Source organism: Panthera leo, chromosome E3, assembly GCF_018350215.1.
Source record: "Panthera leo isolate Ple1 chromosome E3, P.leo_Ple1_pat1.1, whole genome shotgun sequence".
Lineage (NCBI taxonomy): Eukaryota > Metazoa > Chordata > Mammalia > Carnivora > Felidae > Panthera > Panthera leo.
Window position 1 is genome coordinate 27,919,721 of NC_056694.1, and position 14,672 is coordinate 27,934,392.

The following is a 14,672-nucleotide window of genomic DNA, read 5'->3' on the forward strand; positions in this document are numbered from 1 at the left end:
ACTTATTGGACCATGCACTGGGCTAGATGCTGAAGATGCTAGATCCAGTCTCATCCCTCAGTGAGCTTATATTTCAGTGGCAGTAACAGATGGAGAAGCAAGTGTTCTCTGTGACAAGTATCTGACAGCAAAGCCGAGAGTGCTATGGGACAACAACTCTGGAATAAGGAACTCAGAATGTCTCAAAGGCACTGCAAGAAAAGTAGCGACTTTCGAGACACAGGTGATTCCATATGGAGGGGGCCCAAACTCATACTGTCATTCATCCTACTCTGGTTGGGCTGCCATGGGAGACGGATGGAATATCTGAATCGCAGATCCTAGGCCACTGCTCTAATCCTTTGACAAAAGATATATTTGTTTTGTGCTGTTGTGTAATGCATTACCATACACTTAATAGCTTAAAAAACACATATTTCCTATCTCACGGTTTCCATGGGTCAGGAGTCTGGACACGGCCTAGCTGCCTCCTCTGCTCGGGGCCACACTAGGCTGCAGTCAAGGTATCAGCGGGACCACATTCTCATCTGGAGGTTTGACTGGAGAAGAAGCAGCTTCTGAGTTCATTCACATTGTCGGCAGAATTCATTTTCTTGTGGCTGTGGAACTGGAGGTGGTTTGCCTCTTCAAGGCTAGCAGGAGTGACAACGGTTCTTCTTAGCATTTACACAAATGCAAAATAAATACATAGAAACCATTCTCACCCTTGCCATATAACATAGCTTAACCAAAGAAGTGACACCGTGTCCATCACCTCTGCCATATTCTGTTGGCTAGAAGCAAGTTGCAGGTCCTTCCATCCTGAAGGGGAAAGGATCATCAAGGACATTATACCGGGAGTCAGAGGTCATGGGCGCCATCTTAGGATTCTGCTACCACAAAAGACGTCTGGCACACAGGACGCATGTTGTACCTGGGTCATGTGGTCCACGAGCTAAAAGAGCTTAGCACACTGTCCAGCACAGAAGAGGCTTGTTACTATCCTTATGATTTGCCACTACCATTATGGAGAATGTTCCATCCATGTTTCATCCCTCTCAGAGCATTATTCATCTCTCCAAGGTGATTTGGGATATTGCTATGCAGAGAGCAACTTCTCCTCTTTCTCTCCAGGGACTTCCACGTATCACACTGCGTCCACATTCCCTTTGATGCCTTGAAGTTTTCGAGCTGACCTGGGTTATGTCGAGCTGACCTGGGTTATGTCGACAACCTCTGAGCTCCCAAATTCCAAATGCTAATTTGCTTTGTGCCAACAAATTCATCTCACAATCTTTCACTGCATGCCCACTGCATGTCAGGTGATGTGTTTTCTCCTTCTTGGTAGGTTTGCTCCAGCTCATATCCCCAGAATTTTCTGTCATTTTGACTGTTTTAATTTGTATTCAGTGTCACTTTTCCCCCCATTCTATTTAAGGCTGAGTCCATTTTTTACAAGCAGTATCTAAGGTGTGAGGTATCAGAGAAATACCACACCTCACTGATCCTCTCTTCTGTAGTGAGGAGTACATTTCACTAAGCTTTTCACTCTCTCCCTCTTTATTTCCTACTACCTTTCCTTGCCATTGAGATTCAGAGTCACTCTGTGTCCCCTCTCTCTTACAATCAACTCTCAAAGAGGAAGGAAAGAAAAGAGACAAGAAAAGAAAAAAGAAAAGGAAGAAAAGAAAAGAAAGTAAAAAAAGAAAAAACCTGTGGTATTTCAGTTGAGTATCTTTTATTTCTTTGTGTGTGTGTATACCTCTGGTTTCCCAGGAATACTTTCTGATTCAAGTGACTGTTACTATATCATTAGTAATAACAATAATATTAATATTGATGATATTAATAAAAACTGATGTTGCTAGTGCTCTAATTATGTTCCAGGATCTAAGACCTTTCTGTATATATAATAAGTGCAAAGCTTCTACATTACCCCAGTTCCATGCTAAGCCCTGTACCTAGAATGTGTTACCTAAACCAGCCCATTCTTTTGCTCTCAGCGCTTACTCTCTGTTGAGCACTGAACCATGAGATTGCCAATATTCAATCATTTTTTCATTTACAAGAAAGGCAATTTCATATGGTTCAACCTAATAACAGGGATTTATACTGAATTATTACACAAACAGATGGACAATTATGATCTAAGAGCCATGCAGGAAAAACATGGGGTTCTATGTAAAAGTAAAACAGGGGAAACTGACTACATCCTGGTTTTAGGATGGTGTTGGGGAGATACTTCTTCTCCAGCCCTATGTTGCTTCACAAGCAGGGAAAATTGCATTAATGCAACAGTCCTGCCCTCCCTCCACCCTCCTCCACCAGTGAGTGCTGTGGAGAGGACTGTTAGTGATCCCATTCCTTATCCTTCCTGTTAGCAGTCCACCCCCACAGAAACATCTGCTTTCTTTGCTCCTTCACACTTACATTTTTCTTTCTCTTGTGGCAGAATACACATGACATAAAAATTTCCATATTCACCCATGTTAAGCGTACAATTCAGTGGCAGTAAGCACTCTCACACTATTGGGCAGCCATCATCACCGTCCATCTCCAGATCTTTTTTCATCTTCCCAAACTGGAACTAGGATCCCATTGAATATTTCCCCCATTTTACCCTCCCACAGGCCTGACGGCCACCTCTACTTCCAGTCTCCATGAGTTTGACTACTGGAGATACCTCATATCAGTGGAATTATACAGTATTTGTCTTTTTGTGACTGCCTTAGTTCACTTACCAGTACATCAAGGTCCATCCATCTCGTAGCGTGTGTCAGAATTTCCTTCCCTGTTAAAGCTGAATAATTTGCCATTGTGTGCATACACCACATTTTCTTTATCTAGTTATTCATCCATCAATGGACACTTGGGTTGTTTCTCCTTTCTGGCTAACCTGAAAAATGCTGCCATGAACATGGATGTGCAAATACTTGTTTGAGTTCCCACTTTCGACTCTTTGGGGTATCTACATAAGCGGAATTGCTGTACCAAGTGGCAATTCTATTTTTAATTTTTTGAGAACAGCAGTGGCACCTTTTGAAGCCCTGCCGGTTCCAAGTGCTCCACACCCTTGCCAACATCTACTCTCTTGTTTGGTAAGGGCCATCCTAACGGGTGTCAAATGGTATCTCACTGTGGTTTAGATTTGCTTTTCCTCATGATGAATGATGTTCAGCATCTCTGCATGTGCTTATTGGCCAACAGTGTCTCTTCTTTGGAAAGATGTCTGTTCGACTCCACTGCCCATTTTTTAATCAAGTTGCTTGCTGTTGTATTGTAAGAGTTCTTCACATATTCTAAATATTAACCCTGGACGTCTGGATGGCTCAGTTGGTTAAGCGTCCAACTCTTGATCTCGGTTCAGGTCACGATCTCACGGTTCCTGAGTTTGAGCCCCCAATCAGGCTCTGCGCTGACAGGGTGGAGCCTGCTTCAGATTCTCTCTCTCGCCACTCCCTTCCTTATGCTCTCTCTCTCTCTCTCTCTTCCCCTCTCAAAATAAATAAATAAACTTAAAATAAATAAATATTAACCCTTTATCAGATAGGTTTTGCAAATATTTTCTCCCATTCTGTAAGGAGTCTTTGTACTGTGTTGATGGTGTCCTTTGATGCACAAGTTACAAATTTTGATATAGTCCAATTTATGTATATTTCCTTTGGCAGACTGTGCTTTTGGGGTCATATTATGCTTCAGTTTTACAGAGGCAGGCCTACCACTGGGGCTCTTGTGAGGGCCAGTGCTGCTGGTGAGCACAGTTAATCCTGAGTTTAGTGTTAAGAATCACACTTATCCACTGAAATGAGCCCTGTTTTCCAACATCAGCTTTTCTAGTTCAACAAAGAGATATTTTGACCTCCATCAGAATTACTCCTCGCCTTTTTCTTAATTTGTTTGGTACTAATTTATGCCTTTCTTCCAATACCAAAAGGACATCAAAGAATGTGATTTTAGGACGGCAGCTGAAGGATGCACAGAAGTTAATTAATGGAAGGGGAAAGAGAAGGGTAAATCATCTAAGGCAGAGGGAAGAAAATACACAAATGGAAGAAGAAAAGTATGATCAAATACCCATCACTGAGCAAATGGTGGGGGGGGGGCGGGCATAAAGGGGGGCTGGAAAAAGTAGAGAAGAGAGTAAATGGAACAGAGGAAAAGATGAAGTTCCAGCCAGGAGCAGAGCCAGAGCCCCACATAATCATGATCTTGTGGGATATTGTGTCTGTCCCTGACCAGAAAGAGTTAAGTTTGTTTTCTGTGATCCCTAAAGATTTACACTCACTATTTACCCTCATTTCTGGGTATGAATAACAGAATCATCAGATTTCTCCCAGAAGCCAAGGACTGCTATTGAATAAGACAGATAAGCATGTCACTTTGCCGCCACCAAAGCTTTAGGTCAAAAAATACTTTAATTGGATAAGGAAACTCCCTTATGCCAAAATGGGTGGGAAAAAAAAAATCACAGAAAAGAGGAAACACAAATTACACTAACACAAAAAAGTGCTTGCAAGGAGTGGGAAGGAAGAAGGCATAAAAATTCCTGTCCTGCTAAAATCGTCCATAATTTTAAATGGACTCCCCAAGATGTATTTGGCCATTAGAAATATAAACACTTTCCCCCAGTCTTTGGCAAGGGGTTTCAGCAGATGAATGAGGAAAAAAAAATGTTTTAAGATTTTTAAGTAATCTCTACACCCAACATGGGGCTGGACCCTATAACCCCAGATCAAGCATTCCACACTCTACCTGAGCCAGTCAGGCACCCTGATGAATTAGAAAGATCTTAATAAATAATACTTTTCTCTGTGGGCTTCAATCAACCCAACACCCAGGACTACAAGGAGGTACATCATTGCATTTAATACTTACAACTTCCCTAGGAGGATGAGCACCCCCTCCCATTACCCTTGTTCTGCAGATGAAAACACCAAGGGGTTAAAGAAGTGAAATGAATCCCCCACAGTCGTCACACTGTTCCATAGTAGAAAGATTAAAAAACAGTTTTGTCTGATGCCAGAATTCATGTTTCTATTCATTGTAACAGCCTTATGTGCATAAATTCTACTCCAGAGAATACAAGAGGCAGCTTTGGCCAGCTTAGGTCAAAGCCTCTTCCCTCAGTGTGAGATTTTCACGTGGGTTTGCCCCTTTGTTCAGCGACCTCCAGACCCCGACGACAGACCTACAGAGTCTGCACAAATTTCTACTGAGTGACTGGGAACGTGGAGGGAGAAAAAGGGAAGATGGACCAACCGTGAAGAAGGATCTGTGGGAAGAAGGAAGATTAGCAGTGAAAGGAAGTAGAAGGGGAGCTATCTCTTCCACAAAACAGCATCTAGTTTAATGAAAGTTGGTTGGCCCGAATTCTTTGTCATCTAGACAGTAGCTTCTCCCACCCAAAAACCCAAAAGCAAAATAAAAGACGGATTTAAAAATAAGACTAGTTCTTTCTCATTCATTTACTTTTGACGTTAATTTATGGAGCACCTTTTCTGTGCCAGGTACTGTTTTAGGCATTTGGGATAGATCAGGGGGCCAGACAAGGATCCCTTCTCATGTAATGTCCTACTTAAGAGAAAGAGACAATAACCAATAACCAAAATAAACAGAGTGGACACAAAGGGGCTGAAATAAGTCTTTCTTACCCCTCTATCACTTCAAATCTGGTCACTGCAATAGCACGTATGGAATGTCTACTCTGTGAAAGACTCGATTTTAGATGATGATCTCATGTAATTCACTTGGGTGAATCTATGAGGTGAACTCCATTATAATCCCCATTTTACAGATGGGTAAGCAGAAACTTAAAAAGGAAACTGCCTAAAGGCCAACAACTAGGAAGTGGCAGGTCCTAGACTTGAACCCAAGTAGCCTGATTCCAGAATCTGTGCTCTAAGCACTAGACAGACCACCTCCTGGGATTAGGTTCAAAGTTATAAACAACGGAAATGGACTCTATGTAACTTAAACAGAAAAGGACTTATCAGAAGGGTACCCAATAGCTCACAAAATCAAAGAGGAAATAGAAACTTAGAGTTTGAGAAAGTAAAGGGGTGCCTGTGTGGCTCAGTCGGTTGAGCGTCCAACTTCAGCTTGGGTCATGATCTCACAGTTCCCGAGTTCGAGCCCTGTGTCGAGCTCTGTGCTGACAGCTCACAGCCTGGAGCCTGCTTTAGATTCTGTGTCTCCCTCTCTCTCTCTGTTCCTCCCCTGCTCACGCTCTGTCTCTCAAAAATAAACACTAAAAAAAAAAAGAAAGAAAAGAAAAGAAGAAGAAAATGAGAAAGGATAGCAGGAAAACAGCCAAAATTACAGTTAAAATCTCACCTCAGAAGAGTTCAGTAAAGAGTGTGTCTACATCCCCCAAAGCCCTTGTCATGGTTTCAGCCGCTCTAGGTTGCAAGTCTGAGGAAGGAACATGGTACTGGCTGAGCTTAGTTTAGAGCCCACACTCCTCCAGGAATCACAGAAAGCAAATACCTGGCCTTTCAGCTTCTACAGCAGAAGCAGTGTCCGGGCACGTCTCCAAGATGGTCTGTAGCCGACAAGGGGGAAGTACCACCCTCACAAGTTTCTGCCATATTCGTGTGCCACCTGCCCTGTTAGCCGCTTCATATTTCTCTTCAAAGAGAGTCTATGTTTTTACTTAATTTACTTTAAAGGGGCACTTTATGTTACTGCTGAGGCCACAGGTTCCATGTGCTAGCTATATTTTGTCTGCTAATAGTCATTAAAACAAACATAAAACCGTGAATGATTCTTCAGCTCACCCAGGAATCCCCAGGAGCATCCTGTTCTCCAGGAGATGCTGCTCTGATAGAAGTGACCGAGTTCTCATTTCCCGTGAGGATGGCTGAATGAATGGTGACATCCAGGGAGACTACAGGAGGCTCTGCGTTTATCACCAGAACTCACAGTCTGGGAAATCTACCCCTGCAGTCTCTCTTTTTCCTTAGTTTGCCTTCACTGGAGCCCCACGCCTCCTTCGTTTCTTGGCCCACCCAACAGTGGCGCTGTGGAACACAGACATAATGCAGGCACAGCCCTTCTTTGGGTTTTGGACATAGGTGCCCTTCTCTGCATTTCTCAAAATGCTATTTAAGCTTCACAATGATTTCCTTTTGAGAAACAGGATTCAAATCTCTCGCACCCTCTTTATTTCCCTTATCCCAGACCACTGGTCGACACACTGACCAAATAAACAAACGAGCAAACAAACATAAGCCTTACCAAAAACAGGGAGTGGGAATGGGAGATTGGGGGGGGGGGGTAGTTTGTTCAAGAAATATACTCCCTCACTTGCAGCCGAAGTGATGAGCAAATTTATTTACACAACGTATATCCACCTAGGACTACCCTGGCACCGCAAGGATATAAATGCTGCATAAAAACTCCTTCTTCTCTGTGCAGAAAATTCTGTCAATGGACCTGCAGGGAATGCAGAGCAGGACACCCAGCTGGAAGGACGAGAGCCTCTGAAGGAGGCAGAGGAGGGGACGCCACACACCCCATCCCTGCACATAGACTCTCCCCTCCCTCCCATGCATCCCTGCCCTGCACACGGATTCCCTTCTTCCCTCCCCTTCAAAGCCCTCTCCTTCCTCCTTCACCTTGTCTCTCTCCCTCTCAGACCTCTCTCTCGTTCCTCCTCCTGACCTCTCCTAGAGAGGATGGATGAGCAGGTGGCCTGGAGAAGCCTGGACAGAGTTCCAGAGGTGCTGGAACAAGAGCTGCCAAACCAGTTTCCCTCAGCCTCGAGCTGCTCTCAGCATATCTTCTCTTCCGCCCAAGAAGGGGGCTGGCCACAGGCAATTATCTCAGCTCATTCAGTCATAAATCCTCCTGCTTAATGTAGTTGACGGAATGAGATAATCAATTAATTAATAAGTGGCACTGCTCAAGACTAATACATATGCCAACACAGCAAGAAACTGGAAAAGGCACAGGGGGACCGAGGAAAGTGAAGAGGCTTCCTCAGCAATGGGAGAGTATTTACTTGGAGTGCGGCTCAAGTTCAGCAAACATCTGCTTATTCAGAATACGAGCAACCAGGGAACTCAGAATAAGCAGAAAGGTTTCCTGGAATTTTAAAAGAACGGTTGATGCTCTTAACCACAGACGCTCAGGCCTTAGAAGATCCTGAAGTGCTCTCTGAATCAAAAGATTTTTTTCCCTATGGAGTTTTAGAATAAAATGGGTTCCAACTTTCTGGAAATTTGCTCGAAGAGTATGTTCTCTGGGACAGTTTCCAATTAATGCGGATATTATGTCTACCAAATAACCCACTTCTCAATGACTGCAGGTGTGAGGAGGGAGTGGGGATGTGGGGGGTGGGCGGCAGGATGGCAACCACTGCACCAGGTTTATGCTGGGAAGGCCACATTATGGTTTAAAGAATACTGACTGTGGAATCTAGAAAATCAGGTGAGAACCCTGGTTCTTCACTTCCCACAGGTCTGAGAACTTGGGCCAGCCTCTCAGAGCCTCAGCTGCCCAATCTGTACAATGGGAAAATCATTCCATCTTCACAAAGCAGTTGTGAGGACAAGATCGGAAAGGCTGTACTGAGCGCTTCGGGGTGCCGTGGAGCAGTACTCAAATGCAAGGGAAAATTACTGTCATTTGTAACCACACACTTTCGGGTCTCCCCTCCCCTCTCCCCTCTCCCCTCCCTCCCAGGGAGCATAATAACATTCATGATAACTATTACTCATGGAAATTACATCTCTCCATTAGTTCTTCTTACAGAATAAATTTCATCCAAATGCATTAAAATATTTTAGGCAACATGCCTACTTTAAAGGTGTTATTCATTATGATTTTATTTCAAGATGTTGGTCTAAGGAAAAAAAGCTAGACCTTAGTCATTTGGTGAAGTAGTTTGATAGTCAGGTGGTTTTCCTTATGAAAACCCTAACCCTTAGGTTTAGACTTAGCCCACTCCTTTCAAACTGTCAACAAAGATGGAGACAGAGAAAGTCAAACAACCATGAAATATCCAGCAATTAAGCCAAGGCCAAGATCTCTACCGTGCTTATAAAAGTTGTAACAAGTTCAAAAGCAACACCCAAATGGCAGGTTTACACTCCACTTAGTTAGCCTCAAGGAATGGGGATGTTTTGAGACTTTTTCCTATTACTCCTTAGTCCTCAGAAAATGGGCATCTGATATAGATAGATGATAGGCAGACAGACAGACAACCAGACAGACAGACGAATGATAGATGCAGAGATGGATTCCATTTAGATGGATTCTTTGTCCTGTGCATGAGGGGACAGAAGACAAAGGAACTTAAGAAAAACATGCAATAGGGCTGACTTAAAAGGAACTTAAAAAATCATCTTTCCCCACCTTCTCATTTTAAAAAGTGAAGCACTGAAAAAGGAACCAACTTACCCCTGGTCACAAAGTCAGTCCTGCGAAAGTTATTGACAAAAGTAGATGGGCATTAGGCATTTACTGTGTGCCAGACTTTGCACTCAGCTCCATGCCTGTGACACCTCATTTAATCTTCCCAGAACAATCAGAATGCTGGTCTTAGGAAGGAAGGTGAGGCTCGGACAGATGAAGCAACACCCAAGGTAGTTGGCTGGTAAGATGCAAAGCCAAGACTAGACTCTGAAAGGGACACTGGGCTACATGGACCCCAACCCTTGGTTTCTAATTTAGTACAATGTCTCTATATATCTGACTCTGAAATTTTAATTTAAAATGGTTCTTATATGCCAGTGGCAATTGGAAAATTCTCCCCTTTTTTTTAATGAGCATCTGGAAAAATAATTATCTCCCCAAATCACGCATTCCCTTTCTTCTGGTGAAGTCTATTGCAAGCACTGAACCTAGTTCAGCTGGGGCTGGGCCATCCCATAAATAAGTCATGCCCAGGCTGAGTCTGTGTGCCTGTCACTGTATATATAATAGAAGAGACTGTGTCAGGGAGCAGTCAACGCTCACCTCCATGAGCACATGTTTCCAAATTGCTCTTGACAGGTTATGAGCAGAGCGTTTCAAAGGGATGCATTAAATACCAGCACAAGTGCTTTGAGAATCTGCCTTTCTGTTTTCTGGGACTGACACCTTGATTTCTTCCAATGCCCTTTGGTTTTGCCTTTGCTACCATAAGAAACTCCTGGGGCAGCTGGTCTGGTTCCAGGGTTACTCTCCTTGCCTCTGAACATTGGCAGAATAGAACTATGAGTTGATGAGGTTCATGGTGTCTGAGGCTAAGAGATGTGGGTTCAAACCATGGCTCTACCATTTACCAGCCATGCGGCCCTAGGCAACTTCCTTAGTCTTGTAGTTCTTCAAATATGGAATAGGGATAATAATGCTCCCCTCCAGAGGTTGCAGAGAGGATTAAATAAGTATGTTGATAATAGCTAACGTTTATTCACTACTCATTATATTCCAGACTCTTCTTTAAGCACTGAACATGTATGTATTACTCCTATAATTCTCACAGAGAAATAGGTGGTATTAATATCCTCATGTCACAGATGAGGAAACTGAGCCACAGAGAGGTTACAGAGCCAGCCAGGTGTCTCCTGGCAGGCTTTGCACCAAGCAACCTGGCTCCAGGCTAAGATCCCTATCTAACACACTGTTAGTAGCACAGAAAGTGCTCAACAGATTTTGGTTATCTTTTGTCATTAAACGGCCTCCTAACTGCTCACCTATTCAGAAAGGACAAGCCTCAGTGTCTTGGGGTGAGAACAGCATAATTGCCATTTATTGACCCTCAGGTATGTGCCTGATGCTTTACTTACATTTCTTTACTTGGTTTTCCCAGTAGTACTGTATGCTAGGTTCTATTGTCCCCATCAAATACATGGGGAAGCTGGGGCTCTAAAAAGCCAAGATGCTCTCAAGGCAAATAGCGGCACCAGGATAGAAGTCCAGGTCTGCCCACTCTGAAGTCCACGCCACACTGACAAACTAGGCAAGCCTTCCCAATGTACACCACCCAACTCAAACAGACCCTTTCTGCCTCTCCCACTTCAACAGTGTCTTATAACACAGAACTTCTAAACCGTACTATGCGTGGGAATCATCCAGGGATCTTGTTAAATGCAGATTCTGATTCAGCAGGTGTGAGATGAGGACTGAAATGTCGTATTCCTAACAAGCACCCAGACAGTGCCATTGTTGCTGCTGTGTGGACAACACTTTGAATAACAAGGATGTCAGCGTCCTTCAGCCCCTCCATATTTTCTCACTCTTTGCCAACTGAGACTCCAGAAGCTTCTAAGGTTATATACAACTGAGACCGGGAATTAGCTCTATCTTCTTATAGCTCTATGGAGTCAGATTTCCCAAACCACCCCTGCCTTCACCAATGCCAGCCTCACCACTGACACACACACACACACACACACACACACACACACACACTCCCTCTCAAATTTTATGTCTTTTTGTCATATGGTTATTGTGCACATTTCATATAAAATCTTTCCCAATATCAAATGAAAACTCAAACTGTTACTAGGCATATTTAACTCCAAAAGGAAAATTCTGCCATATGCAAAATGTAGCAGCCACAGCAAACTGCAAGTGAATAATGATTTAAGTAATGATAATGAGCCTGATGACTTTTGGTTGTATGAGGTTAAGTCTTTTGCAAAAAAAAAAAAAAAAAAAAAAAAAGTACCCTTCCCACTCTCAAATTTAAACCTAGGAGAAGTATTTCAGGGGTTGTTCATAAAGCAGCCCTCTATTGCTAGGCCCATGGTTTGATCAGAGCCGTGGTCCTTTCTGTCCAGCCTCAACTCTTTACGCATTCCTCAAGACCTTCTTTGCCCAGCTGTGCTAGTCTTTCAGCTCCTTGGCTGCCATGATCATTCTTACCTCAGGGCTTGACTGAACTCCTCTCTCTTCATGGATTCTCTTCTCCCATATGTAATTCCCTGGCAATCTCTCTGTTCCCAAGCCCAGAGTTTCCTTCCACAGAGAAGGGTTTGTGGTCAGGACATACTCATTGACCTTGCTCCCTGTTACAAGAGGTTGACTTCATATCTTAGTCCATCCAGGTAGGTCAGCCCTTTTTGGTGATCCAGAAAGCAGAGAAAGCAATCAAGATTAAAGAAGGTCACATGGCTAGTAACCCCGGCCAGCCTACAAAAGCCACTAGAATGACCTCCATCATCACTGGGTCAAGAATTTCCTCCACGAATCAATGCCAAGAGGTACAACAAGTGGAGCAGTGTGAATTCACAAACATTCCATTTATAGATGCTGGTTGCGACAACACTCATAAAAGAAATAACAGGCAGTCACTACCACCAAGAAGTTCTTGCATATAAGACTCCATGCATTCTCTCTTGGTCACTGATTCAAACTTTCTAATGATCTCCATTACTGTCCTCTAAGATGACTTCTCCCAGGCTTCTCCAGGCCTTTTCTTTTCTTGTGACTGTGAAAATGTCAACACGGCAACATCCATTCTTCTTCATCATGCTTGGGTCTCCAACCATCTCTCTGGCAAAGAGTCCACCTTATGATCAGGTATGACTGCCTAATGCTACTGTTTCGACCTTGTTTATAATAACAAAGCAAAATACACAAAATATTCCCTAGCACATAGAATCTCTCCCAGTTATCACCTACTCCCTGATAATAATTATTATAAACAGACACTTGGTATGTGCCAGGCATGATACTAAGCCCTTTCTATATACTAATTAATTACACTTCAAAATAACTCTAATGGTCAGTATTATTATTATCTTCCATATTGTACAGATTTCGTAACTGAGACACAAAGAGGTGAAGTGATTTTCCAAATGTCATACAGGCAGTAAGTGACAGAGTTTGAATTTGAATTCAGGCCACCCAGATCCCACTCTCTTAAACCACTATACATTACTACTCTTGTTTACAGAATACCTGTCTACGTTGCTGCCTAAGCAAATAGAAAAGAAGAGACCTAGATACAGAACACAGAAGGAAATGACGGTTTATAAAAGCCCCCCAGGTGACCCCACTAGGCCTATGTATCAGAGGTGAAGTCAGTACCAGCAGATGGGATCCTTGAAGGGACACTCACCAGAATGACAAAATCCCAAAATGACAGGGAAGGCAAAATAATGAAATGAAAAGGGAATAACGGAAATGAGGGAATCCCTCCTCCTCAACACCAAACCTATCATTTTCTCTCTAGATCCTTTTCCCACTTTTTCCTTCCATCAGTCATAGTGTCCACTGGACGAAAGAATTGCAGATACCAAAGCTGCTCATGTGACAATGAAGGAACTCAGGGTCAGAGTGGGTGACTCGCATGGCCAGATGGCTGCGTTATTTGCTGTCCCTGCTTCTTCTATCCTACAGGGCCACACTTCCAAAACCCTGAAGGTGAGTGGGGGCAGGGTAACACCCAAAATTCAGCCACAGAGCCTCAACCCACATGGATCCCTTTAATGGGTCTTGTTTGGCCAACCTTATAAAAGCTGCAGAAATCGGCTCCTCTTCTCTTGCACTAGAAGCGTCAAGAGCCTCTCTGGCCATTTATTTGATGGAGAGGCTGCTAAACATTACAGCAAGCAGCCCCATCAATCTGGGTAATAGCTGAGTGTCAGTGTCTGCTGAAACCCTAAGACCTCACTAACCTGCAAGGAAAAGTTGTCCTGACCTCCAGGACGCACTCTGCATGATTATCAGGAATAGGAAGGTCATGCGCTACAACGGACCCCGGCCTGGAGGTAAGGGGTGTTCTACGTTAGCCTGATTCTGCTGCTGACTTGTGTGGCCTTGAGGAAATCCCTTAATCTCTCTGGAGAAACTTTTATTGGAAGAGAGAAGAGGCTAATACAAATAACCCCAAACGGGTGCACACAGACTTTAGAAGCAAGTGCCCCCTTTCAGAAGTAGGTGATTCTAGTCAACTCCTTCACTGCTCTGTCAGCTAACTGTGGCTACAACACTCTTACTGCCGAGTGACAACCACAAAATCCCAGGGGTGTGCAGCGGTAAGCATTTATGTAGCTCATGCATCTGCAGTTCAGCCACTATAGGTTCAGCTAGGCTGGCTGATTTAATCTGGGCTTGGCTGGAAGAACTGGCTCTGTCCTGTGCGTGTGTGTGTCTCATCCTCTTCTGGCCCCGGCAGACTAGCCTAGGTATATGCTTCTCATGATCACGGCGGAGATACAAAAGAGCAGGCAGGAACATGGGAGGCCCCTTAAAGCTTAGGCTTGGAAGTGGCATGTTGTTACTCTCGCCTTATTCTATTGGCCGAAGCAGCTATGAAGTCACGTCGGACAGGGCACACACAGAGGGAGGAGCCAACAGACTGCTCCCCTTTCCAACCCAACCTCCATTCCCGCATTGTATTGTGCCCCACCGGGAATGATCCCCCATCCGCCTATTCTACCAGTCCCAGACCAACAGCCTGCCTCCTCTACCAGATGGACCCCCACGGTCGACCAGAGCTGTTCCAATTCTCTGGACCCTATGGCAGGTGTCTCCTCCAGTGCCCAGGACGTTAGTCCCACAGCTGGAGTTCAAACAACAGGAGCTGGATGATGGATTAGGCTCCCTGTGAAGGGGATGTGGTGTTGGTGCTTAGCTTTCCCAAGAAGGGATGGGCATACTGATTGTCTCTGACACAACTGCCTTACCTAAAACCCCTGAGGAGCTGAATGGTGTGATTCTCTTTCCAGGGTCACAGAGGCAGAACCAACCTGCGGTCC

The 14,672-nt window shown here is 44.0% G+C and overlaps 1 long non-coding RNA gene across 1 annotated transcript in view; it reads right to left on the reverse strand.

Moving 5' to 3' along the window:
• LOC122210136 overlaps positions 1 to 14,672 on the reverse strand; it is a 433,134-nt gene that overhangs the window by 196,736 nt on the left and 221,726 nt on the right. The window lies entirely within an intron of this gene.